Source organism: Sturnira hondurensis, unplaced genomic scaffold (assembly GCF_014824575.4).
Source record: "Sturnira hondurensis isolate 20B ecotype Veracruz unplaced genomic scaffold, ASM1482457v3 Scaffold0007187, whole genome shotgun sequence".
NCBI classification, from domain to species: domain Eukaryota; kingdom Metazoa; phylum Chordata; class Mammalia; order Chiroptera; family Phyllostomidae; genus Sturnira; species Sturnira hondurensis.
The window spans coordinates 224,690-251,477 of record NW_028079818.1 but is presented as its reverse complement, the minus strand read 5'-3'; the positions used below and the strand labels follow the sequence as shown (position 1 = coordinate 251,477).

The following is a 26,788-nucleotide window of genomic DNA, read 5'->3' as shown; positions in this document are numbered from 1 at the left end:
TTCCCCCTTTGCATTAGGGGCATGTTAACTATTAATGAGCTATTTTCTTGAGATTATTAATGTGCATAATTAATTGTATTTGTCTGTGGACTTGTGCAGTAGTAGGAAAGGATCCTCTGTGCCCCTACCACTGCCTTTGAATTACTGCTGAGGAGTGGAATTATGACATCAGCTCTTGAACAGTTATCTAAAGTACTGATTATTATGTAGGACCCCTATGCCTTTGTATACATCAAGGATAATGACTCACCAAGGTCCCCTTTCTGGACTGTTAATTTGAATATTTGCAATTACCTATTCCCCCTTCTATTAGAGTAGGATATGATTCCCTTACACTCTCTGCATTACTGCAGGGGCTGCTGACCACACAAAACTTCTAGGAATGTTAATAGGCACATAGCAATTAGCAATGGGGTTTTCCTCCCTGGCCTTGTTAGGAAAGCATCCCCAGCCCCAGTTTCCCATGGCATCATAAAGTAGAAACATTACAATATGCTCTGAACTTATCTTTCAAACAGCAGTCCAGACTCCTCCTCCTTTTGCATTGTTCCAGAGCATAAAATTCCAAGGAGTCCTGGTGTTACCCTCCCTCTCCTGACCTCTTGCCTGTCCTTGGACCCTAATGGACTATTAATAACCAGTTTCAGATGTCCATGTATCCAGCCATTACATAATATTGTGGGCCCTGCCCCGCCCCACCCCGCCCCACCCCGCCCTGTCCTGCCCCATCCTGCCCTGTCCTGCCCCGTCCTGCCCCTTTTGTATTGGTGAGGATTGTTGACCGGTAAAAGCCCTTTCACTTGGACTTAGATGTATGTTAACAATCCCAGATGTCATTGGTTTACCCAGTTTGTATTTCTCTGGTGCTTCAGTTGCACTTTCCTTGGTCTTGCCCGTCTAACATGCACAACTCCACTTCCTTTTTTGCATTGCTTCTAAGCAATGCTGACTACCTCAAGGCCCTTATGTGTTGTTAATTAACACAGTAATGATTGTCCCATTTTTTCAGCCTATCAGCCCAAGCTCTCCCTACCACTTTGATGTATTGTTTGTGCAGTGTTGATTATTACCAAAAGCAGGCTTGAACTAGGTATTAGGTGGGCCTTCACACCTTTTCTTGAATTTGTTAATGATCCAAATTCCAATTATTGTCCCATTCTTGGAGACAGGAGCTATCCCTGCCCACCTCTGTTACTGCATTACTGGGCAAAATGTTCAAGGCAAGTCAGGCTTAGGGAGCTGGATGGCCACCCTTCATATTCTTGATTTAAAAAAAAAATTAAAGATTTTATTTATTTGTAGAGAGGGGAAGGGAGGGAGAAACAGGGAGAGAAACATCAGTGTGTGACTGCCTCTTGTGCACCCCCTAGTGGGGACCTGGCCCACAACCCAAGCATGTGCCCTGACTGGGAATCCAACCGCTGACCCCTTGGTTCACAGGCTGGCACTCAATCCAATGAACCACACCAGCCAGGGCTATATATTCTTTATTTTCTATATATATATAAATATTAGTTGAGAGTTGTCTCCCCAGGAAGGAACGTTTGCGCTTTCTGCATTCTTTGTTCCAAAGCAGGTTGTGTGGCTAAGAATTTCTACTCTCATTGTATATTGCTGTTCTGAAGAATTAATTGCCAGGATACAGTAAAAAAGTTCCTGGTTAATTTTTAATTAAGAAAGACATATGGATTGCAAAGTGGTATTGATAACCTGGTCATTAAATTCTTGAAGTTAAAAACATATCATGTACCTGATGACCAGTGTCTCTTATTTTACTAAGGGTGGTGAGTCTGTGGATAGACCACTGTGACACTTAAGACCAGTATTTTGGGGCTCTACCACCATTTTAAAAACATGCCTTGTTTGGGCTACACAACCATTCACTTTTAGAAAAAAAATTTTGAATCCTTAAGTTTCTTCATTTGAAACACCAACCAGCCCTTACTTATTTCAAGATCAGTGTAAAAGAATGAACTGAGACAACACATATGGAAGTGCTTTTGAAAACCATAGACAACCTTATTTGATTAACTTATTACATAAAATACACCCTGTTTGATTGTGCTCATCTAAAGTATTCGTAAGCACCACACTGAAGGAGAGGACTTAAAAATGATGGCACCTGTTTCCCTGTTTTCTATCACAAGAAAAGCAAGCCAAGATGTAATCAGTGTTGTGGATGTAGATTTCAACAGTGAGCCGCCTGGTAAAAGTGAATAGCCTAGCTTCTAGTGTGCAGGTTGTGGTGGCAGAGAAGTATTTAATAAGGAACTGCTGAAGCAAATAACTAGTTATCACAACAGCAGTTCTTTGTAATCACTGAAAAAGGGTACTATTCCTCTGATCAGGATGTCAAATGGTCAGCCCAGGTTAGGGTGCAGTTTGCACTACGAACTCCTTGGACGGCTGTAAGAAGAGTCTCGGGCTCTTCAGAATACTGTAAGTACTACTTTGTAGTTACGAAGTAATCTTTTCTCTATTCTGTTCTCTTAGATGCTACTCATTAGAAAAGTCAGAGGTTTCCTGTTAAGTTTCCTTTCCCGGTTCTCACATCATCTGCTATAAATATGTATCTCACCATATGAGTTAACCAACAGAATTATAGCATTACTGTTGTGTACCTGGCCCTATGCTAGATTACACTTAAGTGATGTAGTGCTATATTTAATCTCATCCCCTACATAGTTGTATTGTTGAGCTAATACAAGCACACTTGAAATAATTTTAGGAAATGGTAATCATGTGCTGTCTGGTATGAATTATAAGTTAAAATTTAGTAAAGGGAGCCCACCAAGGTTTGAAGTTTATAAGATAAACTTAAGGAGTTGGGTTTACTTTTTCTTTTTGGTCCAGGATATGATTAATATTGCAGCCATCTGGTCAGTCCAGTTGGTTTATTTAATGCCATTTGTTTTTTACCTCTTTGGGAGTCATGGAAATTGATTAAAGAGATAAAGCCTAGACATTGTGTTAGGCAATATGCTACGGCTGGCAAACTGTTGATTGTTAAATCTCATTATAAGCTTGGGCTTTTACAGGGTTTGCAGATTTGGGATATAAATCTGATACATTGGTTCTTTGTATGTTTTTATTCTATCTCTGTCCAAGAACAAATGAAAATAGTGATGATGCCTTTATAGTCTGAGATATTTCTGTAACCTCTTTGACAAGAGGGCAACGGAGAAGTGTAAGTTTTATAAGAAAATCATGACCTTGCCCACTTTATGAAGTTAATATACCCTCTTCCCCTTCACCTTTTTCAGCGGGTACCTTGGCAAGCAAAAAAAGCTTAGCTTCCCTGATAAAACAAAGGTACAGCTAAAAAATATGAATCTCAAATTTGAAACATATTTGTGTACATCAGTGCATCCCTACAAGGAACGAGAAGCACAATAATGAGCTGGGCTTCTGTTACTGCCCCTTTTACTTCATATCCATACTTTCTCACAGCTTGCGACCCCCGCCCCCACCGATCCCCACCAAGTGCCTAATGACATTATTTGTCTGACTGACTGGGTAATATACAGATGGTCCCAAGCCTTCTTAGAAACATGGTTTGTGCTGTTGCTTCTCAAACTGAAGTAATTTGTCAAAATGACACACTTTTTATAGGAACAAAATGCTTGAGATCCTAAAGAACGTGTTTTGAGGACCATTGACTTAAGAAAGTTATTTGAAATATAAACATGTTTCCCAATTTCAATATAACTTTGTAAAAGATATTTATATATAATATATATGAAATATATGTAATGTTTAATATAATGTACATAGGACTTGGGGACCGTGAAAATATATCTGCAAACCTCCAAGGTTCTTATCACCCCCATTTGAGAAACACTGGTCTATACTAATGAGATCTTCTGTTGCTATTAATAAAATTGTCATTCATCGTTAACATACAACGCTAACTATTTATTGGAATTTGTTTTAAAGGGATGAATTCAGAGCCAGTTCTGAACCCCCCCTACTCAGGAAGCATGAGTCAATTTTAGGTGGATTGAAGTCTGCACTAGAAAGCATCCAAAGGTGAATTTTGGAATTGTATTTTAATTCCTTGCTCAAAATACAATCTCTAGCATGTGTAAAAACAGATGCTCTGGAAATGCTGGCATCTTCAAAATCGAGATAACTTTTGTTAACTCAGCAAATAGTTATTGGGCCAAGTACGGGAATAAATAGCAATACCAAAGACATGATTCAAGTGAAAGAATTTGTTATCTCATGGAGAATGCAGAAATGAGCAAATCATGGTATAGGGAAATTTGATGAGTACCATAAGAACTTTGGGGAGTTCTGTGCTATATACAGAAAGAAGAGTGGATGGAAACACTTACTGAGCCAAGTGATGGCAAGGGGAAAATGTAAGGTGTTCCTGGGGAGCAGCTTGGTCAGTTGGCTCAGTGAATGTGTGAGCTGAAGGCTTATAGGGCACTACTCCATTATTATTTCTTAAAAAAAAAAGACTATTTATTTTTAGAGGGGCAGAGAAGGAGAGAGGGAGAGAAATATCAATGTATGGTTGCCTCTCATGCGTCCCCTGCTGGGAACTGGCCTGCAACCCAGGCATGTGCCCTGACTGGGGATCGAACCGTGATCCTCTGGTTCACAGGCCCGCGCTCAATCCACTGAACTATGCCAGCCAGGGCCCATGATTACTTTCTGTAAGAGCGTTTTCATGAAGCACATGTTTGTTCTCCTACGTCAGGTGGATTGCTATTTTTCATGGGTTTGCGGGCAGAAGTGAGATGGTGGTAAAATTATTTTTAAAAAAGTTGTGAACTGGGAATAAGAACAGCTAAGCTTTGGTCCTGTCTCTAACCTTGGATTGGATCACCATCCATGTCAATATTAGTGTCTAAGGACTACTGATGTATTAAGAGAGGGACTTGAGTTGGATCCCTCAAACCCTGAAAATATTTTTGTCATTTGCAAAATTTTCAAAGGGTCTAAAAAGAAAGCACTTAAAATTTTCTTGCCATTTCTCTAAATGGTTATTCTGATTTTCCTGCCGACTTTCCTCCTTATAGAACCTTAATATATAGGATTGGAGGAAGTTTTCTGACCCCAATTTTATGCGTCTTTTTCCATATTCCCCTTCAGTTTTTCCACCTATCGTTCTGTAAGTTATTTCTCTAACCACTCCCTGATTCGACATAATTTCTTTTCAGGGTATCTGGGCCCTGGTTCCCAAATGTACATCTGGATGGGAGTTTGTGACTTGAAGTAAAATAATTAAATGTTGATCTGTGGTGGTTGCCAAGACATTCCTATTTCTGAAGGCATTCTAGAAAACATTTTACTGGCTTTAAGATGAGTAAACTGTTATTTGAACTGAGCTGTTTCCCCAAACCTTATATTCTTGGATGGCAAAGAGTACTGCTGTGTATGGTTACACAGAGGTGATGTCTTCCTCTGCCTCAAGTATTACAAGCTGAATTGGAAGAAAACTTCAGTTTCCCACTAACATATTCTTGACTACAGAGGAGTAGCACTTAACACTGGTTTTTTTCCGAATCCAGCTCAAGTTGGATCTCAAGTATTTGAGACTTAGCTAACCTGCTGAATTAGCAAATTAAACTTCAATGGCCATGTACTATATATATCATTGTATTGGTGCCATTGAGAGAGAGAAAGAGAGAGAGAAACACACCAGTTGTTGCCTCCTGTACTTGCTTCCAACACACAACCTTTTGGTACATGGGATAATGTTCCAACCAACTGAGCCACCCAGCCAGGACCAATTAATTGGCTATATTTTTATTGGTAATTTATGTTTTACTTGATTGCTCTTCCTAGGCCGTTCCAAATTTTAAAGCACTGAGACATAGAATGTTAGGTTCCTTGTGCATCCTATATAACTACGTTCAATAAAGAACTCTTCACTATTTTGATGCCTACTTTCGAAATGACTTTTTGATTTCCTCAAAAAGTGAAAATGTGAAATTGAAGCAAAATTTAAATTTGACCAGTGCTAGATTTCTCTTTCTTGAAGATTTTATTTATTTTTAGACGGGGGGAGGGAGAGAGAAATAGAGGGAGAGAAACGTCAATGTATGGTTGTCTCTTGTTCGCTGCCGTGCCCCCTGCCGCCCCCCCTACTGGGGACCTGGCTCACCGCCTAGGCATGTGCCCTGACTGGGAATCAAACCAGGATCCCTTTGGTTCACAGGCTGACACTGAATCTACTGAGCCACACACCAGCCAAGGGTAGTGCTAGATTTCTGTTTAGGCTTAAAGTATTTTGTTTGACCAACTAGAATGACATTCTTTTGGTTTGTCCAGAAATATTTGAGGCTATGAAACAGACTAAAGTAATACCCTCTTATTTCATAAACTAATTACGTGCTTTTAATAAAATAAGGATGTGGCTGACAGATCACTGTACATTGAGTTTCATAAGCTGTGTAGCTTACTTTAATCCACAGCTTTGAAAACTTTTGGCATACTGTATTTTATGCTTTGTTAGCATGACTGCCATTGTACAGTGTTGGTATGCAATTACTCTACGATCTGTACATCATTAAAATTTTCCAGCCTTACAATACCCCCTTTGATTGAAAACCAGCTATTAATGCACTACCTTTTTAAAAAAATAATAGATTGACTAAGTCTTTCCAGGAAATCTGCTGAAGAATAATAAAGGAAGAACTTAATTGCTAAAGTCTTTTAAAATAGTGTTTTGATATTATGGATAATTGAATGGGCCTTACGTATTTCAACTTTAAAATAAATCCCTATAAAGAGAAACGAAAAGAGAGCGAGTCTATTGGCCAGATTTGCAAACAATGATTGTACAAATGCAATTCCATTTCGCTTTTTTAAAAAGTGCATTTTATAAGCCTTCAGCATCTGGTTGGGAGAGTTAAGAAAAACCCCGAAACTTATTTTAGAAGAGCTTTAGAGTTTTATAGAATAATTTTAAAGCTATTACAAAGAGGTCCTGTATACTCCATACCCAGTTTACTCCATCAACATCCTACAGTACTACGGTATGTTTGTCATAATTAGTAAGCAATATTGAAACATTATTATTAGGGAAATCCCATACTTCATTCACATTTCTTCTATTTTCCCCTAGTGTCCTTCTATTGAGACTTGTCTGATGTTCTTCTCATGACTAGACTGGTTTTGTGAATTTCGGGGAGGAAGACCACAGAAATAAACTGCCAATATTATTTCTTAGAAGTTTATACTATCAACACGAGACATGACATATCAATGTTGATGTTGATTGTGATTACTTAGATTCTACAATTAATATTTTTGTTATATTTGTTTAAACTCTTGAGAAAATTCAAGAGTTTAAAATATGCATACTTTAAGTTCATGGAAGTAATTTTTAAGGTAAAGGGTATGAAAAAATAAGAACTTTTTTGCTTAGATCTATAATAAAAGTAGAAAACACAGCCAATGTATAGAATAGTAGTGAATGAATGGCTATTAATATGTAAAAATAATACTACTCTTACGGTGTTGCTCCTTTGCAGCGCGGCATGTTTCCACTGTTACGGGCTGTGATAATGCACTTAACCAAATTGCTTTTATCAAACTGCTGCAAAATCTTATAGCACATAGCAATAGTATTTATTTTTTATTGGGCACAAAACATATTGTTTTCCTCTTTTATTTTCTTTGTGCTCCAGGCAACGAAACTAGTTCCATTGGCCAGCAATCTGGCAGTGCAATCCTCCATTATGAGGCAGTCATCTAGCTGCTTCATGATATACTTACGGTGAAATAAATATAGTAAAAATTTTGTAGGAAACTGTCTCTCTGAGAGTATTTGCCCAGACTCCAGAGTGAAAATATTTTTGAATTGAGAGAAGACCTGGTTTTACCTATTATGCTACCTACCACCCATTAGTTATATAACATTGAGGGTGTTTAATCTACTGCCCTTCCAGTTTCTTTATGTGGAGAATGGAAAAGTACTGGAATACATGATGAATAATATTCTTTCTAATGGTGATAATTCTGTGATTTGTCTAGTGCTGAGTATTTGAACCAGGTGGCTGCCTATGCCACTTATTTTTTATGTCTAAAGTACCTTGACATTTTGTCAGGCTAATGAATAATGGATCAAGAATCTAAGAATTCTTGTCAGTGAATATTGAACCCTAATGAAATGCATGGTTCTGTACTAAATCCAAAATATAACTACTTTCTCTGGCTTTAGACTCCCTTTAAGGGAAAGGGCTCCTTGTATATGTCATCACTATAATAGCATAGAAAACTATAGGCTTTTGATGCTAAAACAGCCATACTCAATAAATACGGTTAGAGTAGCTCAGAAGATCTTGGGAGATGAGGAAAGTCGTTTCTTTTTAGGTACCTTAAGTAGACAGTGTATAAGTGAATTTGAGCTTGGACCCATTTAAAAGTTCTTTGGGAAATTTTGCTTTCACACAGTGTCCATTTATCACCACTCCTGGGGTTTCAGGAGGGAGCACAGTAAATATGTGTAGTGTTTAACTGGAAGCCTGTATTTGGGGATGAAGTATCTAATCTTGGGTTAAATAAGGATGGGGAAAGATTTGCCAGGAGAATTTTAGCATGTTCTGCTTATATTGAGAAAATCATAGAATACCAGTTTACCTTTACTGGACATTATCTAGAGAATCTAGAGTTGAGTAAGTGATCTTTCACACACTATGAGATTTTTTTGATGTTGACATAAAGCCCCCCCCCCCGTATAAATAATATGGTAATTCCTGATCAGAAATCCATAATCCATACCTGGTTCTTTCTATACCGTACCATGTGAAGTGCTTTCAAGATTGCAAACCTGGCTTAGACTTGTTTTAGTGAGCTAGAAAAGGCAGCTCACCAAATATTAAAAATGGTCAAGGCAACTGTACTTCTGGGAAGTAATAGCAGTTGCTCTGTAACCTTGAATATCTTAAAGTATTTGACCTTTAGGCCACAAAATTAGTTAGCCCTTAACCATGGGTATTGGTTTGATTCATATTTTCATTTAATTATTTTCTTACATACTTGCCTAACTTTCTGTGATACTGCCAATGCTTGATATCACAGGACTTTAGGGAGACTGTACAGGCTAGAAATGAGAGACAGAACACACTTACACCTAATGATTCAGGTTAATGCTTCCTAGTTTTTGTTTTTGTTGAAGTTTTCTCAATAGTTTTGGTGTCCTATCCTACTGAGCCTTGTGTTTCTCCTCAAGTACAATATAGCATGTAAGACCTGAGGAATCCAAGCAGTTCTAAGAAGCTCTGTATTCACCAGATCTTTCTTCTGAGAATCTGGATAAGCTTCATCTAATCTAAAGGTGCCTTGTTAGGTCACCTGGAGAAAAAGGTAGTTTAGGGAGTTTATTTTGTTGTGGGAATTCTGTCTTTGGCGTAAGGACTTTTAATTGAAAAAGAGCCATTTCTATTGATTCTTATAGTCGCCCCCCCATATATGTGCACTTTAACGTTCCAGAATGAATTTGGCTTATTATTTTATTTATCCTTCAGAGCTAGGTTCCAGTGAGTTCTATAAGGGCAAGCACACTTGATCCCCATTTCATAAGTGAAGAATTAGAAATACAAAACAATAAATTACTTGCTTTCAAATTTGTAGCTACTTAGGAGAGAGAACAAACCTATGCCTTCTGATTAACAGTCCTTGACAATTATTTCTACTTTCCTTTGGCATACTGGTAGTAAGTGCTGAGGATCTGTTGATGAGTAGCACCAACTTGATCTGTGTCATAGTCCTGTTTTGGCAGGCTTAATTCTATTGTCACTGTCATTCCTTTACTATCTTATGAAGTTGAAGGTTTGTTAGTTTGAAAAGTCATGAAATTGCTAAAAGGTAAAATAACAGATACCCAAAGGCCTGTGTTAAGCTGTTTACTGGATTCCTAACCTTCTATATCTAGTTTTTTCCTTTTGTGTAGACAGTCATAATAAGTGTAACTGTAACTACTCTCAATTTGAATATGGTAGTGTCCCATCTATGAAAGTTGCTTAAGAAATATAGCATGTGGATTGAGTAGAAAATAATTCTGTTTACCATGACAGTGCTCCAGCATATGACTACTTAACATACGAATTAAAATCAAGGAATGCCAAAAAACTAGCTGAAAGAGACACTTTGTGGTAGATTGCTCTGTCATTAAAACAGTGCTTTATAAGAAAACCTGAGGCAATGTGAAGAAGGGTTCTTATAGATCTCAATAGGATCAGACCATACTGGAGCTTTTGTAAGCAGCTTGATAGCTTTTTTGGTTTGGAAATCTTTAGCTTTCCCTTCTATTATTTTTAACCTCTTAATTTCTTGGCCTGACACTGTATTTTATGGTGAGAACACCAGAACATGAATAATTAGCACTATAGAAGGTTGCTCATTAGTAGAGACTGGAGAATAAAGCACAGTAGGGGAATTTTGGTAATTATTCAGCTCTAAATTTCTCTTTGAGATGAAGAGAAATTTAAGGAATGGAGCTGGGATGAGTAGAAAATTTTTTTAAAAAGGCTGGTATCTAGAATATAGAACTCTCCACAGTTCTCAATCTTTACCCCTCAATCCATATGAAAGAAAAAGGGTAGACATTTAATCTAGGCACCAGTTGCTGTTTGAGTCAGACTTTCATAGTATACTGCATTAAAGTAATTTATTTTTCTTTATCTCTTCTCCAGATCTTCCTCAGAAGAATGGGCTTGTTGCTTTACAGTGTTAGTGACCCATTCCCTTTGACGATCCCTAGGTGGAGATGGGGCATGAGGATCCTCCAAGGGAAAAGCTCACTACCACTGGGCAACAATCCTAGGCTAGGAGTTTCTACCAAGATTCTTTCTTGCACCCAGATAGGAAGGTGAAGTCTCAAGATCTCCTCCACACAGTTATAGGTAAGTAAGCTGTCTCCAAAAGCACAATAAGGATACTGTCTTTAATTTTTCAGTATACATTGCTTTTAGCTTTCCACTGAGATTGTTTTAATCATTATCAACTGTGTCTGCTTTGATAAAAACAGCTTCCTAACTAACCTGTGTAGTGACTGTGTATGTGATGGGTGAAAATGATTTGAAGAGAGTAGAAGGGTGCAAGACTTAGGGTGTTTAGACTAGGACTATAGTATGTTGTATAGGCTTATAACTAAATTGTTCCTTTAGGAGAACATGGACAACAGCTGCTACATCTGCAATATTGATCTTAGGCAATTCATCATTCTGGACCCTGTAGTCCTCAAAGTCCCCCTGAGGCTGTGTTGTGGAATTTTGGAAATCATTCATATACTTCAGGATGCCTTGGAATGTCTGTTGGATAAAATACAAAAGAAACTGTTTGAGAAGATAAATAAGAGTTGTATTTTTTTATTTTGTGTTTGATTGATGGAAGCTTCAGAAGTACAAATAAGAACCTGACCAGAAATTGCACAAAGTCATCTATTGTCAGGCAAATCTAAAGAACCAGAACCCTACATATACTCTAGGTGAGTGAAATGAGAGACTGATTAGGGGGCTGCAGGTTGAGAGATGGAATTAACTATTCAGTGTACTAAGTCCTGATTGTAGGACTTCTGGTCAAGATGGCCATGTAGGTAAATATGGCTCACCTCCTCACATAACCACATCAAAATTACAACGAACCTAAGGAACAACCATCATTCAGAACCATCTGAAATCAAACTGAATGGAAGTCCTACAATTATAGAATTAAAGGGGAAATCAACTATTGAATTCAAGAAGCCACATTGAGATTGGTAGGAGTGGGGGAGATGCTAAACAGCTGGTTCCACATCCATATGTGGCAGATGAAAATCAGGAGGGATATCTCAGGAGCAAGGGATCCCAGCCCCACACTAAGCTCCTCAGTCCAGGGTTCCTGTGTCAGGAATATAAGTCTCTATAACTTCTGGCTGTAAAAACCAGCAGGGATTGAGACTGTGGAAGACAGAAACTGCTGGAGTCTTAGACAGTTCTCCTTAAAGGTCCCATGCACAGACTTATTTAGACATATTTCCACTGAGTTCCAGTGCTAGGGCAGCAGATTGAAAGGAATGGAATTGTCTGGCATTAGGGCGAGAGCTAGGAGGCAGCTTTTTCCTAGACAGAAGTGCTGGTAGAGGCTGCTGTTCTTTTTCTGAGCTCTCCCCAAACAGAGCTGGCAGGCAGGTGCCATGTCTGAGTCTCCATCACCCTGGCTCATACTGTTTACCCCACCAAGATTATTCCCTGAGGCTCTGCTCAGGAAGGTCCCACCCAAGCTGTTGCTAGTGGCTTTTCCATACAAATAGCTTATCTCTGCCCACACTTCAGATTTTTCTAACTTCTTCCAGACAAATAGCATGTGGCTTCAGTTAACCCTGTACCTCTCACTGAGTAGCCCCAGGCTTGGCACTACCAGCCGCTGGCCTTGGTTCATAGCTTGGCATCTCCTGGGCACCTCTAAGCCTAGCACAAGTGACAGCCATCTGCAGATCACTTCATAGCTTATGCTGTGTGACCCTGGATGAAATACAGTTGGTGGCTGACCTTGGACATGCCAACAGCAATCGAGGCTCAACTGCAATAAGAGGGTGTACACAGCCCACATGGTGTGTGCATCTTGAGTGCCCAGCTTGGGTAATAGGGGAGGGAAGCTGTGGCACTGGACTCTACAGGACACCTACTACATTAACCACTCTACTGAGCCTGGGAGATGTAGCAGCTCTGTCTAATATATACAAACAAACACAGGGAGCCTGCCAAAATGAGGAGACAAAAAAAACATGGCCCAAATGAAAGAAAAGATCAAAACTCGAAAAAAAGAACTAATCAAAAATGGAGGTAAGCAATGTATCAGATGCAGAATTCAAAATATTGCTTATAAGAATGCTCAATGAACTTAGGGGAAGAGTAGATGAACTACAACAGTATGAAAAAAACCATGGAAACCATAAAAATGAACCAGACAGAAGTGAAGGATATACTAATTGAAATGAAGAACAATTTACAGGGAATCGACAGAAGAGTAGATGAAGCTGAGAATCAAATCAGTGATTTGGTACATAAAGAAGCAAAAAACAATCAGAACAGCAAGAAGAAAAAGGAATTTCCCCCTGCCCCCCAAAATGAAGAAGACATTGTAAGGAGCCTCTGGGACAACGTCAAGCAGACCAACATTCCTATCATAGGGGTGCCAGAAGGAGAAGAGAGAAAGAAATTGGAACTTAATTGAAACAATAATGACAGAAAAGTTCCCTAACGTGTTGAAGGAAATAAACATACAAGTCCAGGAAGCTCAGAGAGTCCTAACAAAATGAAACCAAAGAAGCTTACTCCAAAGCACAGCATAATTAAAATGCCAAAGGTTAAAGACAAAGAGAGAATCTTAAAAGCAGTAAGAGAAAAGCAGTTGGTTACTTACAAAGGAGCCCCCATAAGGCTGTCAGCTGATTTCTCTAAAGAAACTTTGCAGGCTAGAAAGGATTGGCAAGAAATACTCAAATTGATGAAAAACAAGGACTTGCAACCAAGATTACTATACCCAGAAAAGTTGTCATTTAGAATTGAAAGACAAATAGAGTTTCCAAGACAAGAAAAAGTTAAAGGAGTTCGGCACCACCAAACCAGTATTAAATGAACTGTTAAAGGGTCTTTAAGAATATAAAAAATATGAACAGTAAAATGGCAATACATATATATCTATCAACAATTGAATTTAAAAAACAAGCAAATAAGCAGAACAGAAACAGAATTTTAGATATAGAGAACATTTTGATATTTGCCAAATGGGAGAGTGATCAGGAGGCTGGGTGAAAAAGGTGAAGGGATTAAGAAATACAAATATGCCTGGCTGGTGTAGCTCAGTGTATTGAGCACGGGCCTGCGAACCAGAGTATCGCGGTTTGATTCCCAGTCAGGGCACATGCCTGGGTTGCAGGCCAGTTCCTAGCAGGAGACACACAAGAGGCAACCATACATTGATATTTCTCTCCCTTTCTCCTTCCCTTCCCCACTAAAGATAAATAAATAAACTATTTTTAAAAAATTAAAAAGAAAAAAGTACAAATACATACTTATAGAATGGTCATGGGGATGTAAAGTACAACATAGGATATGGAGTAACCAAAGAACATGTATGAATGACCCATGGACATGAACAATGGTTTAGGGGTTGCCTGAGGGAGTGGGTGCACTATATTTGGAGGTGGGCAAAGAGGGAAAAATTGGGACAACTGTAATAATATAATTAGTAAATCATAATTTAAACATTTTTTAAATTTAAAAATTAAAAAAAACATGTCTTGATTGTAAAGGACATTTGTACAGATTAGTATTCAACTAAAGAAATAAGGTTGTGGTTAATGGTGGTGTTTCTAAGTGTCTGACCGAATATTTTTATGCAAAACATTTTTCTATTTATGCCATAGTTTCTCATACTGTTAAATGAGGAAATTGTATTAATTTTATCTTTACAGACCTAAAAGCTTGAACTTTATACACTTCTAAGCTTTGTAGAGACAGTTTCTATAACTCATTAATTTGAATCTTCCCACAATTTTAGCAAGTACTCAATGTTTTTATGGCATTTATATAGTTTTATTCACATTTTTTTGTAGCTCCTGATTGTTTCCTTCATATCTACCAAGTTATCTTTCTCAAAAGCAAGGCAGAGGACAAGAAACTTGAACGCACCAAAGGAAGATCAACATGCCTGGCACTGTAGCATTTTAGAACAGCAGAATGAAGTAAGTTGTTGCTGTTGTAATTTTGTGAGGATTACTTTAGAGCTAATAGCTGTTTTTTGATGGTTTTTTTTTTTGAAATAGGGTATGTCAGTCTAATGAAGTGAAGGGGCCCGAATGGGAGATGGGAGGTTGACCAATAATCTGTACAGGCATACCTTGGAGATAATGCAGTTTGGTTTCACACCACCACAATAAAGCAAATATCACAATAAAGTGAGCTGTAACCTTTCGGTTGGTAGAGAATGTTGCTTTTAATTTGTAAAAAAAAAAAAAAATGCAACCTCTGTGAGACACAATAAAGCCAACTGCAATAAAATGAGGTATCCCTTTATTACCAACTGGGTTTACTGAAGCAACTCAAAGATATTAGTCATCACCAGTCGTGTCAAGGTTAGTCTCACCATATCTATTGTTTATCTTAGCTGCATGAGTTCTTTGCCACTCTTAGAGGACTAAACATAGAAACTTAAAAAAGTTTTTGTTTTGTTGCCGAAAGGTGGCTCTTTTTTTTCCTCCATGTGAGAGAACCTATCTGTAGTTAACATTTAGTGTTGCAGGAAAAGACAGTGTTATATTGTTAAGGGTGCAAAAGTCAAGCCAGTTTTCTTAAATGCCTGGGGACAGGCGAAGACATAAAATGAAGGCATTGACTAGGACCTCTTTAAGAGCCCTTTGTAATAATCACTCGTCTGTGGCATCTTGTTTGGTTCCTGGAAATTCTTACAAACAGTGGTAGTAGAATGTTAAAGAAGCACACATTCTGTGTTTAAATCCTTTGTCACTCATTAAGTGTATGGCCTTTGACAGTTTAGAGTTTCTGCTTACACTTGTCTGTTTATGAAGGTTAAGTGAAATATTGTATGTAAAGTGCTTAGTATGGTGCATGGTACAGGGTATGTAAAAGGTTATCCAAGAAGTTTCTTAAGTTTATTTGACCAATATGAGTGACAACTACTACCATTTAGTGGCAGGCAGAGTTGGCATGTTTTCATTCTATGTAAGAAATTTCTAAGGTAAAAAAAGTGTCAGTAGAAGAGCATCTGTGTTGGTGGGTAGTTGTTGTTATTATAATTATTATTATTGATAATGATATAAGTAGGATTGCTACCAATAATAGGTTATTATAGTTATTAATGTACTTTTTGGTTTTCTTTTGTTCTCTTTGTGATGTTTCTCATAGCTCTTGTGCCCCTCGGTGTATGTTTTCTCTTCTACTTGGTACCCATTTCTTCTAAATGTCTGCCTTGGCTTATCTCTTTCATTCATAAGTGTGTATTTCTTTGCTTGTCTATTTCTTCTTTGAATGTCCTTGGTCTTTGCTCTCTGAAGTGTATCTTACCCACTTCCATGTTCATCTTGCTTGTTTGTTCTCCGTGTATCTTTGTCTGATTTTCTTTTTTGTCATAAGTTGTTCATGCCTTGTCTTAGATGTCTCTCATTTTTTTCATTTTGTTACTGATCATTTTCACTCTCCTAGATCTGGTTCTTTCACTGTTCTTACCATTGTGTCTGAGTCACATGCTGTGTGCTTTTTGTTCATTCCTTGTCCTACCTACTTCTCTCTTTTTTTCCCCCTCTTTGTGACTTGTTGTTCGTCACTTTCTCTCCTTTTGTTGGTCTGACATTTTACCTTTTTCTGATTCTGGTCTCCCACCTGCTGTTTCTAATCTTTATCTTGGATTTCTCTTTTCTACATATCCTTTCTGCCTCTCTTGGCCCATTTTCATTCTTTTGTCCTGCTCTGTGTGCCTCAGTGTCTCTTTGTTCTTTGTAATTTTCCATTTCAGTGCCTTTCCTCTCTTTGTACTCCTATGTTATTGCTTTTCTTCTTCTACCCACTTTTGGGTTTTTCAGTGTCTTCATGAGTCTGTGTCTCCCTCTTTCATATCCTGCAATTGTCTTTCCTTGCATATTTTTTGTGAACATATGCGTGTATACCTATGTGTGCATGTTTGTGTACGCTTGTGACAAAGGGGTGTCCTAACCCCTTCCCAGTAGGTGCAGAGTATCTGCTATCAAAATAAGCATTGCAGACCTGTTCCTGATGCCAGGCTCTCCTGTGAAATAATCCAAAATGAATTGAAGGCCCAAGGATCCAAAGACCTAAGGGCAGAAAATGGAAGGCCCATAATGGAAAGAAGTCCCAAAGTAGAAGACAAGTGAGCTTGAGACTTGAGACCTGTGAACTAAAATGGAAAACTGGTGTCCCCAAATTGATGGAAATCTCAGGTTCGAGACCATCAGAAGGCCCAAGAATCATGACATACATACAGAAGATGGCCCTTTGTTGAACAGAAGGCCTGACTGAGTTGGATAGATGTCTTAAGTCAGACAGAAGGCTGAAGACCCAGGATGAGTGGCTGAAGGCCTAGGAGCAAGGACACATGCAAGACCTGAGATCTGAGAGACACAAGGCCCAATACCAGAGGAAATCCCAATATGAGAACCCTAAACCTCAATTCTTTTCTACTCCTATCGTCCATACTCTTGAACATTTCAATTCTCTCTTTTTAGTTTTTATATCTCCATTTAAACTCATTTTGAGATGCCCTTTTTGATACTGTTATTATCTTGAAGAGCTATCTTTAGATTGGAAATATTATGCTGGGGCTAGTGTAAGCCGGTTTTTTATCACAGTTTTGAGTCACTAAGTTTGATATATTTTTTAACTTCCATCTATCTTCACATTCACTCCATTTGAGAGAGACATATTGATGAAATTGTATTTCAGTTTTACTTTTTCCTTAGATGCTCTAGGCTGATGAGAAGCAGAAAGCGTCAGGTTATTGAGGAAAACATGTCAGGCTATGTAAAGAAAAATGTAAAGAGATGCTCCTGATCAATGAGAACGATTAGAGAAGAAATACATTCATGTGCCAGCCTGTTCAGAAGCACTAGCCTGCAACACCTGACTTCTTTGAGCTTGGGTGAGCAGGATTCCTGGGGTTTGGGATTCCTAGTGATGGTTACAAAAAAAGAATAAGTGGGCCTGGATCAGAGTGTGGCCCCGAGGAGATAGCCTGAACTCCCTGCTCATAGTAGTGGCCTAATAATTTGGTAGTCTGCACTAACCCTGCCTTTGTATTTAATACCTCTAGGCTTAAAGGTGAGAGAATTTAGCAGTATTAATCCTTTCCTTCCTTTCCCCCTCTCTTGCCATGAGGGAAGATCATTTAAATGATTGAGATTATATATGAAAGCAAGGTGTTCTCATTAATACTGTACTGGCAACCATGCATTGCCAATATTTGAAAGAGCACTGTCAGTTGTGAAGCATTATGTACTTCAGGGGTTATCAGACCCTTTCTGTACAGGGTCAGATGTTAATTATTTTAGTCTTTGCAGACCATATGGTCTCTACATTTTTTTACAATCCTTTAGAAAGGAAAAACTATTCTTAGCTTCTGAACCAAGTTGATTTGGCCTGTGGGCCATAGTTACCCCTGATGTAAATGCCAAGCTCTGTGCTGAATAATATTAATTTCCTTGTGTGAGCCTGTCCTTGTGCTTGGCACTGAGGAATTAATGATTATTTATGATCATATCCAGGTGACCTAAATAAAATGTGTGAATATGCTTTTAAACTATGACAGTGCTTAAAGACCTAAGTTTCAGAGTTGATGAATGAATATTGCTTGCATAGTATATTCATTTTATTGTATAGGCACTGGATGAAAAGATTATTAGAAGTATGAATAAAGTGCTTTGTCAAAAGTATGTAATACTATGCAGATATTAGGAATTAAGTGATTGATAAATGAAAAATTGATATATTTGTATCCATGTTTCTGCTCCTTTGGTGATTTTGAGTAAAACTATAGTATTCCAGGTAGCGGAAAAGAAAACACATGGAAACTGCCTTTAAGCTATAAAATACACAGCAAACACAAGGGACTAATCTATTGTGATGACTTATAATGTGCCAGATAACATGCTAGGCACTATGGATAACAAAGGGAGGAAAAAAAGCGTATTCTCAATATAGAACTAAAAGTTTTAGATGAGGAGTACATTTTAAAGTGCTTTGTAAACTAAAGCACTAAGTACCAATGGGCTAAATGTTTATGAATGAATAAATACTAATAGCCTTTTATGGGCCAGCTATTGTTTGAGGTTCTGTGAAATCTGAAATAATGCTCTCAAGTAATAAGGGGAGCTTTATGTTCTGTATTATTAGATGTAAGGAATTAGACACTGCTTATTTTAATCAGTCAAGACTTAACTGGTAATGTCAAGTTATTTCCAGTATATTTTCCCATGTAACAGGAAAATGTAATGAATGAGATTGAGACTTCTAAACTATAAAATGTTACATAAACACAAGAAATTAAATGGTTTCTGTGTGAATAAAACTGAGATAAACATTGTCTACAAAATTCTCATGGTGTGCTTGACCCACTATGCAAAAGCTAGTATAAATAATTATACGAACTGAGGGTTTCAATACTCGTTAAGTGAATGAATCTCAGTTGCCTACTATGTGAACTCACTGTTATAGGCACTAAAGAGATAAACATCATTTCATTGTGCCTACAGTTGAGATAAAGGCAATACATTTTAGCATTTTTGTGAACTCTAAAGCACCATATAAATGTAACTATTGGTTTTCTTATTTGTTGCTGAGTTACCAGACTTATAAAATTGTATCACAGTTACCATACTGTGAAAAAAGTTGGGAAAATTTTGAGGAAGTATTAAGTATTGAATACTATGAATATATGTAAAAGATTGTGTTTATGATGAATGCAAGATTGGACAATAATTATGTGCCAGTCTTTTTGCTAGGCATTAAGGGTCTGAAGATGAACCATCTTTATTGCAATTTATGAGTCTTAAACAGCAGTGCATACATAAGCAATATCTGCTAAATGAATAAGGATGATTTACTCTCTTCATTCCCAGCGATAGCAACTAGTAATGCAAAAATTCATACCCTTATTACTGAACCTACCACAGAGACTTGTGTTTAAGTATAGAAAACCAAGTGTTCTATACATATATAAGGAATTAACTTGGCTTAATGAATAATGACTGATTACTTTCTATGAGTCGCAAAATTACATATGCCCTTGTATATAAAAATCATTTTATCCTTATGGGATGTTCACAGGAGGAAATGAGGTAATAAGTGTGAGATCCACACTAAAAGGCACTTAACCACTGCTAAGTTATTTAATGATGAAAACATGGGAAAAATAGAATTGTACAATGCAGTATGCAATAAAGGCCGGGCTAGGTGGAAAAATACAATCCAGATTAAAAGACCACTTACTCCTTGCCTGAGTGAAGAGATGGGAATTCTTTTTGAAAAAAAGCAATGTGTTTTGGTTCTCCATCAGTTTTTTTAAATGCTGAATGCTGAAGATGGAGGTGAATTAGATCCTCCCTGGCCTTGCTTAGAGACATTTAAGGATTAAAAATAAATGACTCAGGTTTGCTTTTAGATTCACTTGCCAAAAAGCATGTTTTATGTGGAATAGATAATTCCAGGTCCTGAACATAAGTGAAATGGGCCTGGTGTGTAAAGGTCTTTAGATGACAGATCATAGTTGAAGATATAAAAACATCTATCTTTGACTTTGTGTAAATATTTGAAGGCCTGTTTTCTGGGAATTACTATGCTTACTTAATTAGTTGTGTAAGTATAGTTCAGAAAAACCATTGTCTTGCCTTGAGAATTAAAAACTAGCAAAAAAAGGCATGGTTCTTTTAATATAAAGTGAAGTCATGTTCTCTAGTCACAACTTCACTTGTTCATTGGCCTAACTTGAAGCCAGAAGACTGATAAAAAAAATCATGGTTTGTCCTTTAATTCATTCATTTAAGATTGTGCTTTTATTATAAACCATTTAAGATAAGATTTGAGATGAAACAAGTGGTTTTGTATTTGCTCATTGAATTAGCCTAAATTGAAAACTTTTGAGCAATAAAATTGTTCTAGTTTTTACATATATTTTAAGCACTTATTTACTCTGATTAAAGTACTGTCCTTAAGTGCTGAGGAGAATGAATAGATTCAAAAGACCAAATGTACTTTAATCTTACTTGCTTATGGTTGAAACATAAGAATAAATTTTAAGTCTGCAGGTCTTTTCATTTGTTAAAAATTCATTGAGCAGCTGTGATAGTAAGATACACTGAGAAGGAATGATTAAATAGATCGCCTTTTTGGCATCTTTTATAGAGTGGGAATGAGAGCTTTTTATTTATTCATTCATACAAACATTGGAGAAGGTGATGCTAAATGAAGTAGATCTGGTACAAAAGGCACTTTGTCTTGGAGATGCAATAAAAAAAAAGAATGGAATGAAAACTCAATAAACAATTGTCTATTTCAAGGCAATGTGCTATTTACTAGACATCAAAAAAGATGTTAACTGAAAGTAATTTGTTTTTTTAACTGGTTTGGAGACTAGATATAAAAGAGGTTCCATTTACTTTTCGTTTGTTCATTCTACAAGTGTATTTGAGTACCTATTGTATATAAGGTCCTTTGCTCTGTACTCAGTTGACCCCAGAAACCTGAAAACATGAATGCTTTCCAAGAGATTTTTAAAACCTGGGTTGTTTTCTTAGAAGTATGGCTTAGCCCTTGAATAACATTCTGTGGTTTAATTCCTACTCCATATTTCTTCTCTCACTCTGGCCACTACAATAAGCAGGGTTTTCCACTGAGCTTCCTCCTTAAGTTGCAGAAACCCTCCTTATAGACACTTCATTTTTCCTCTTGTCTCATGAAAATGACTGTGGTGACTGCTAGGCAGAAGGAGGGGTGACAACTAATTCCCAAACCCCAGTCTCAATGGTACTAGTCTTGGGGAAGCACTCATACTCAAGTCACTACCTTTACCATTTAGTCCTATTTTCAGTTCTTTACGTTTTACATTGACAAGTATATACTGCCTAAGTAAGTCTCTGAAGAACAATCCCCAGATAGTACATAGCAAGATTGGAGATGGAGATACAATTTCTTTAGCAACAGATTTTCTACTTGAACCTTAGATTCTGCCTTGATCAGTATTAAAACTAGCTCATGATTAATTAAACTATTCTAAGTGATATGAAAAAAATCCTGTTCATAAAAGGACTTGTTATGATAGAATAATGTCGGAATGAAAATGGCTTAACAATTTTTACATTGCTTAAATTTTAAGAGTAATAAGAATTGGAAGTAATTGGCAAACACAAACTTAAATCTGCCCAAATGGGCTTTGACCTTTTCTATTTTTAAATCACTCACAGAGGGTGGGATAGGAGGAAGAGTGAAAGAAAAGGTCAAACCTGTTTCTAAGGGCACCCTGCCTTTGTTTTAGATTGGTTAAGAAACACTCTTTAGGTGGGGAATGGGGTACGTTACTGGAGAATGCAAAGGAGAAAGTAACTACCAGCCTTTTTTTCACAGTCGCTGTCATCCTAAGACTACCTACCACTACTGATAAAACAAGAATAAGAGAACATGGTACCATCTGATTTTTGTGACATAATGAAGTAGTGAACAAATTCATTTTTGTAAGAAATGGCTTCATCTCTATCCTTCTACCTCAAAGGGAATATATATGCCAAAATGGAAGAAGTACTTGGACTGGTGAACTGATGTGAATTGTAGAATCTTTGAGCTTTGACTGTTGAAAATTTACAAATCATGCTCAGCATAAGTGACTGTCACAACTAATATTAGGGAGTATGTTTTCTAATGTCAAATAAAATGTACTGTTTTAAAAACTCAGTATTTTGATGTGATAAGTTCTACTTCATTGTCTATTATACACTAGTTATTTCTTTTTTTTTTGTTTGTTTTGTTTTGTTTTGACTACTTTAATCACCCAGCATGGGTAAATGATTTGCTCTCTCATTTCTTTCTAACTTCATTCGCTTTGGTAAGGAATACCAAGAAACACAAAACCAATAAAACTGAGAAGCAAAAAACATTTCAAGGAAAAAGCAAGATGTGAATAGGGCATGAAAAACTATTTGTAAGTTTTGGGTACGTAGGATATATTCAGGAAGGAAATCACTATAATTAAAGAAGTGAACAACCCCAATCCCTGAGTTGGTGATAGAATCATTGGTGTCTTTAGAAGTCTGGGTGATCAAATACCCAAATTTTAGACTGGTGACTTTACAGGCATATGAGTTAGTGCAGTATTTATAGGCAAGAGTTTCTGTTCTTTTCCTGGCAATTACACTGGCATGTATTGCTTTTAGAAGAAAGACTTAAGCTGTTGTGGGCCAAGTCATTACCCAGTACTGGTGTCCAAAAAACTCTTGCCTTACATGTTACAATCAAATATTGTTTTTACAGATACTTTTCATCTTTTTTTGCAAGGGTAGGTGTGGGAAAGGAAATAAAGTCCATGAGGAAAGTGGGTGGAGAGGTCAGGAAAGAGTTCTTAAGTTATTTTTGGGTGTCCTCCATGCCTCTGACTCTTAATAGCTTCTGTTTCCTTGGGTGGACTTACAGTCATCATTTTATGCTTACTCTTGGGTTTGTGGTACCTTTGGTCCTCAAAATTCTCATTCTGTTGTAATCCTGTAATGGGGAGCAAATGAAAAGTACCATGTTTTCTATTTAGTGAGGAAAGATCAAATATGGCAATTTAAAAGCAGCAGCAGGAACATTTAGAAAATAAGGTATTCGATGGTATTTTCCAGCTTTTGTATTTTCTATAGGGTAAGGATAGGGTGACCATCACTCCTAGTTATGTTTTCTCCATGCCAAGCTACCTCCACAGATTAATTTGTGCCTCCTGTCAGATTACTTACTATTCCACCCTTGGTGGGAGAAGTTCTGTGGTTTTGTTGGGAAAGGTTAATGGTACTAGCAGAATTAGGAAAGCTAATACAATTTGAATTTGAAAGTTGTGTAATACAAATTGGGTCAAAGATTGAGCCAACCATTGTGTTAGCTGGGAATCATTTACCAGGGAAGCTGCTAGGTATAGATGCAACTTCTAAAAATGAAGAAGGGTGTCAGGAAAACAATGGAAAGACCTGAAGACAGTTCCCAGAATTCCTACTAAATCAGGGAGCACCAAAATAGTTACATGGTGCCCTGGTAACGATATGAGTATGTCTCAGACCTTTAACCGTTCAGCTCTATGGCTTCCCTTAGTTTGTAAAAGTGAGTTTTTGAGGGGTCCTTAGTGCCAGTACTTCCTGGGTTTGCCATAGTGTTCCTCCCAGGTACCAGCATTCCTAATGATCTTCTATTTACACAATCTAGTTTTCTTTTCCGTATGTACTCTGAATCAAAATCATAACTGTACTGGAGTGAAAGCCCTCATTTGAATGCATAAGTAAAGAGCAAAGCAATGTGTGAAATAAGTTGGAAAAGAAGTTGGATTTGAGGGTACTTGGAAATAGATTACTACTTAGAGCCTGTCACTTTGGTAAGCTCAGCGATGAAGCAGAATTTGCAGGGTGGATGAAAAACGAGGGAAAATGTGGAAGAGGAATGTTAAAAGTGGGGTGGGTTGTGAGGACTTCACTTTAATCTACAAGAACCATTTAGATATATCCTCCAGGCGTAACATAAATCTCCCCAGTTCACAAGTTTTTTTAAACAATGATTCTGACAATATCCCTGGTAGTGGAATGGCATTATAATGAGAATAGAGAAAGATGTGGGATCCACGTGTGCTAATGAGCTATTGTGCCCTCCCCCTACTCCCAGAAGGCATTTGGCAATAGTTGTGGAGCTTAACAAATTGCTCTTCAATTACTATGCAGGTGGTCTCATCTGCATAGTGTGGTTTGACTACAGTTAAATTCCATTGGACTTTGTTTTGGTGCATATAGATGTTAACCATGTACTTCTTATTAGGATAGTTAGAATTGTATATATAAATATACATGACATAGATGAGGCACGTGAACTCTGTAGAACATGACTTGCTCAAGTGTTACAGTGCAAAAATCACTGAGGTGAACCCATATCTAAGATCACTTAGTTTCAAAACTGCTTTTTTCACTAGATTGTATATAGTCTCTTTTCTGAGAAGGGGTACATGCTTATCAGGAAGGAGTGGGTTATGAGTACCTGTTATTTCGGAGTACCTCTCTAACCATAGATAACCTACAGCAGACTACTTTATATCATACTTACGGTGAAATGCAGTCTTATGGAATGTGCAATGGCATGGATTATAATTGCAAGAACAGCCTTGGGAATCACTAAGATTCTATATTGCTACCACCACTTAACAAATATAAAGTCACCGAATCTCTTTGTTTTTGTTTCCCAGTAGTAAATGGGGATATTGATAATCTCCTAGAGTTGTACTGGGTTTGAAAATAGTACAGGCAAACGCAATAATGTTTGTCACATAATAAACAAATTAATGCTAGGTATAATTGCTAGTTATGTGGTTGAAGTAAGACCACCTTTTGGTGATTTACCCTGGCTCCTTGCGAATGAGTTCCTTTTGGGATTTGGATTAGAAGACATGTGGTTTGCATTTTCCTAAAGAATTGTCCAGGCCTTGACCAGAGTGGCTCACTTGGTTGGTTGTCATGCAAACCAAAAGGTCTCCAGATTGATTCCACGTCAGGACACATGCTCTGGTTGAGGGCCACATTCCTGGTTGGGGGTGTAGGAGAGGCAACTGATTGATGTTGCTTATATCAATGCTTCTCTACCTTTCTCTCTCCCTTTGCTCTCTCTAGAATTAATTTTTAAAAAACTGGCCAGAAAGCTTTGGGGAAGTGACAGTTTGCCTATAATCTTAATATTATTTTTATGTTGGTGGTCATCCCAGACCTAAGGGGAAGAACTTGCCATCATTACTGTCTGTAACTACATGGATCCAAGGGGACAGAATGTATTTAAGTGAGAGAATTATGAAAAATATGTCATTATTCCTATCAAGGGTAAGATTTGAAGCATGGAGTTTTTAATACTCCTCCATATGTGAATAAAATTTTATCTCAACTCAAAGCAGATGCAAGGGACTGCTTAGTAAATCCTGTATGCATTGTCTGGCACAGTAACCCATAGTATTTAGGGTGTGGACATAGGGTAGTTGAAACCTGAGTATGCAGGTAGGTAGTAAGACCATGAGAGGCAGTTGTCAGGGTACTTTGAAGGATATTATTATTTTGAATCCATCTTCTCACTGTCACCTCTTTGTTGATTGAATAATCATTGGAATGAATAATCATTGCATCTTACCTGGGAATTTGGTCTTCAGTTATGAGAAGGGAAAAGATACAGAAATACAGTGATCCCTTACCTATCACGGGAGTTACATTCCAGAGACCTCAGCAATAGGTGAAAATCCACGAAGTAGCAGCATTATATTTATTTCATTATTTATACAAATTTTAAGGCTTTGTAAACCCTTCCCACATGCCTATAAACTTTTCCCACTCGCTTATTAACCTTTCCCACACGCTTATAAACACTTCATATGCTCTTAAACACTTTCTACAATTTTAAACCTACGTAAATTAAACAATATTTAAAATTATATATGGGTACTCACCAGGGAAGTACAGTCACGCCTCGCTATATTGCGGTCCACATCTGTTCCTCCGATTCCCCTGTTACTAACCTTCCATGTGATCTCCATTTCTGTGGTTCTGTTCCTGTTCTACTTGTCTGCTTATTTTTTGTTTTAGGTGTGGTTGTTAATAATTGTGAGTTTGCTATCATTTCACTATACAAGTATTTTATCTTCTTTTTCTTAGATAAGTCCCTTTAACATTTCATATAATAAGGGCTTGGTGATGATGAACTTGAACTTCACCTTATCTGAGAAGCACTTTATCTGCCCTTTCATTCTAAATGAAAGCTTTGCTGGATAGAGCAATCTTGGATATAGGTCCTTGTCTTTCATGACTTGGAATACTTCTTTCCAGCCCCTTCTTGCCTGTAAGGTCTCTTTTGAGAAATCCGCTGACAGTCTGATGGGAACTCCTTTGTAGGTGACTTTCCCCTTGTCTCTTGCTGCTTCTAGGATTCTGTCCTTCATTTTCATCTTGGCTAATGTAATGATGTGCCTTGGTGTGTTCCTTCTTGGGTCCACCTTCTTTGGGACTCAGCTTCCTGGACTTCCTGGAAGTCTATTTGCTTTGCCAGATTGGGCAAGTTCTCCTTTATTA

At 37.5% G+C, this 26,788-nt stretch overlaps 1 long non-coding RNA gene across 4 annotated transcripts; it reads left to right on the top strand.

Annotated features, from left to right (window-relative positions):
* The first annotated feature begins 1,440 nt into the window (after positions 1-1,440).
* Positions 1,441-22,412, top strand: LOC118990508 (uncharacterized). 4 transcript variants are annotated; one of them, XR_005067238.1, is made up of 7 exons: positions 1,441-2,439; positions 3,264-3,312; positions 3,937-4,029; positions 9,191-9,324; positions 10,653-10,862; positions 14,558-14,686; positions 15,867-22,412. It is a non-coding gene; the product is annotated as an uncharacterized LOC118990508 (long non-coding RNA). The 4 variants fall into 4 exon arrangements; XR_005067237.1 differs by lacking the exon at positions 3,264-3,312; XR_005067240.1 differs by lacking the exons at positions 3,264-3,312; positions 3,937-4,029.
* The last annotated feature ends 4,376 nt before the right edge of the window (positions 22,413-26,788 follow it).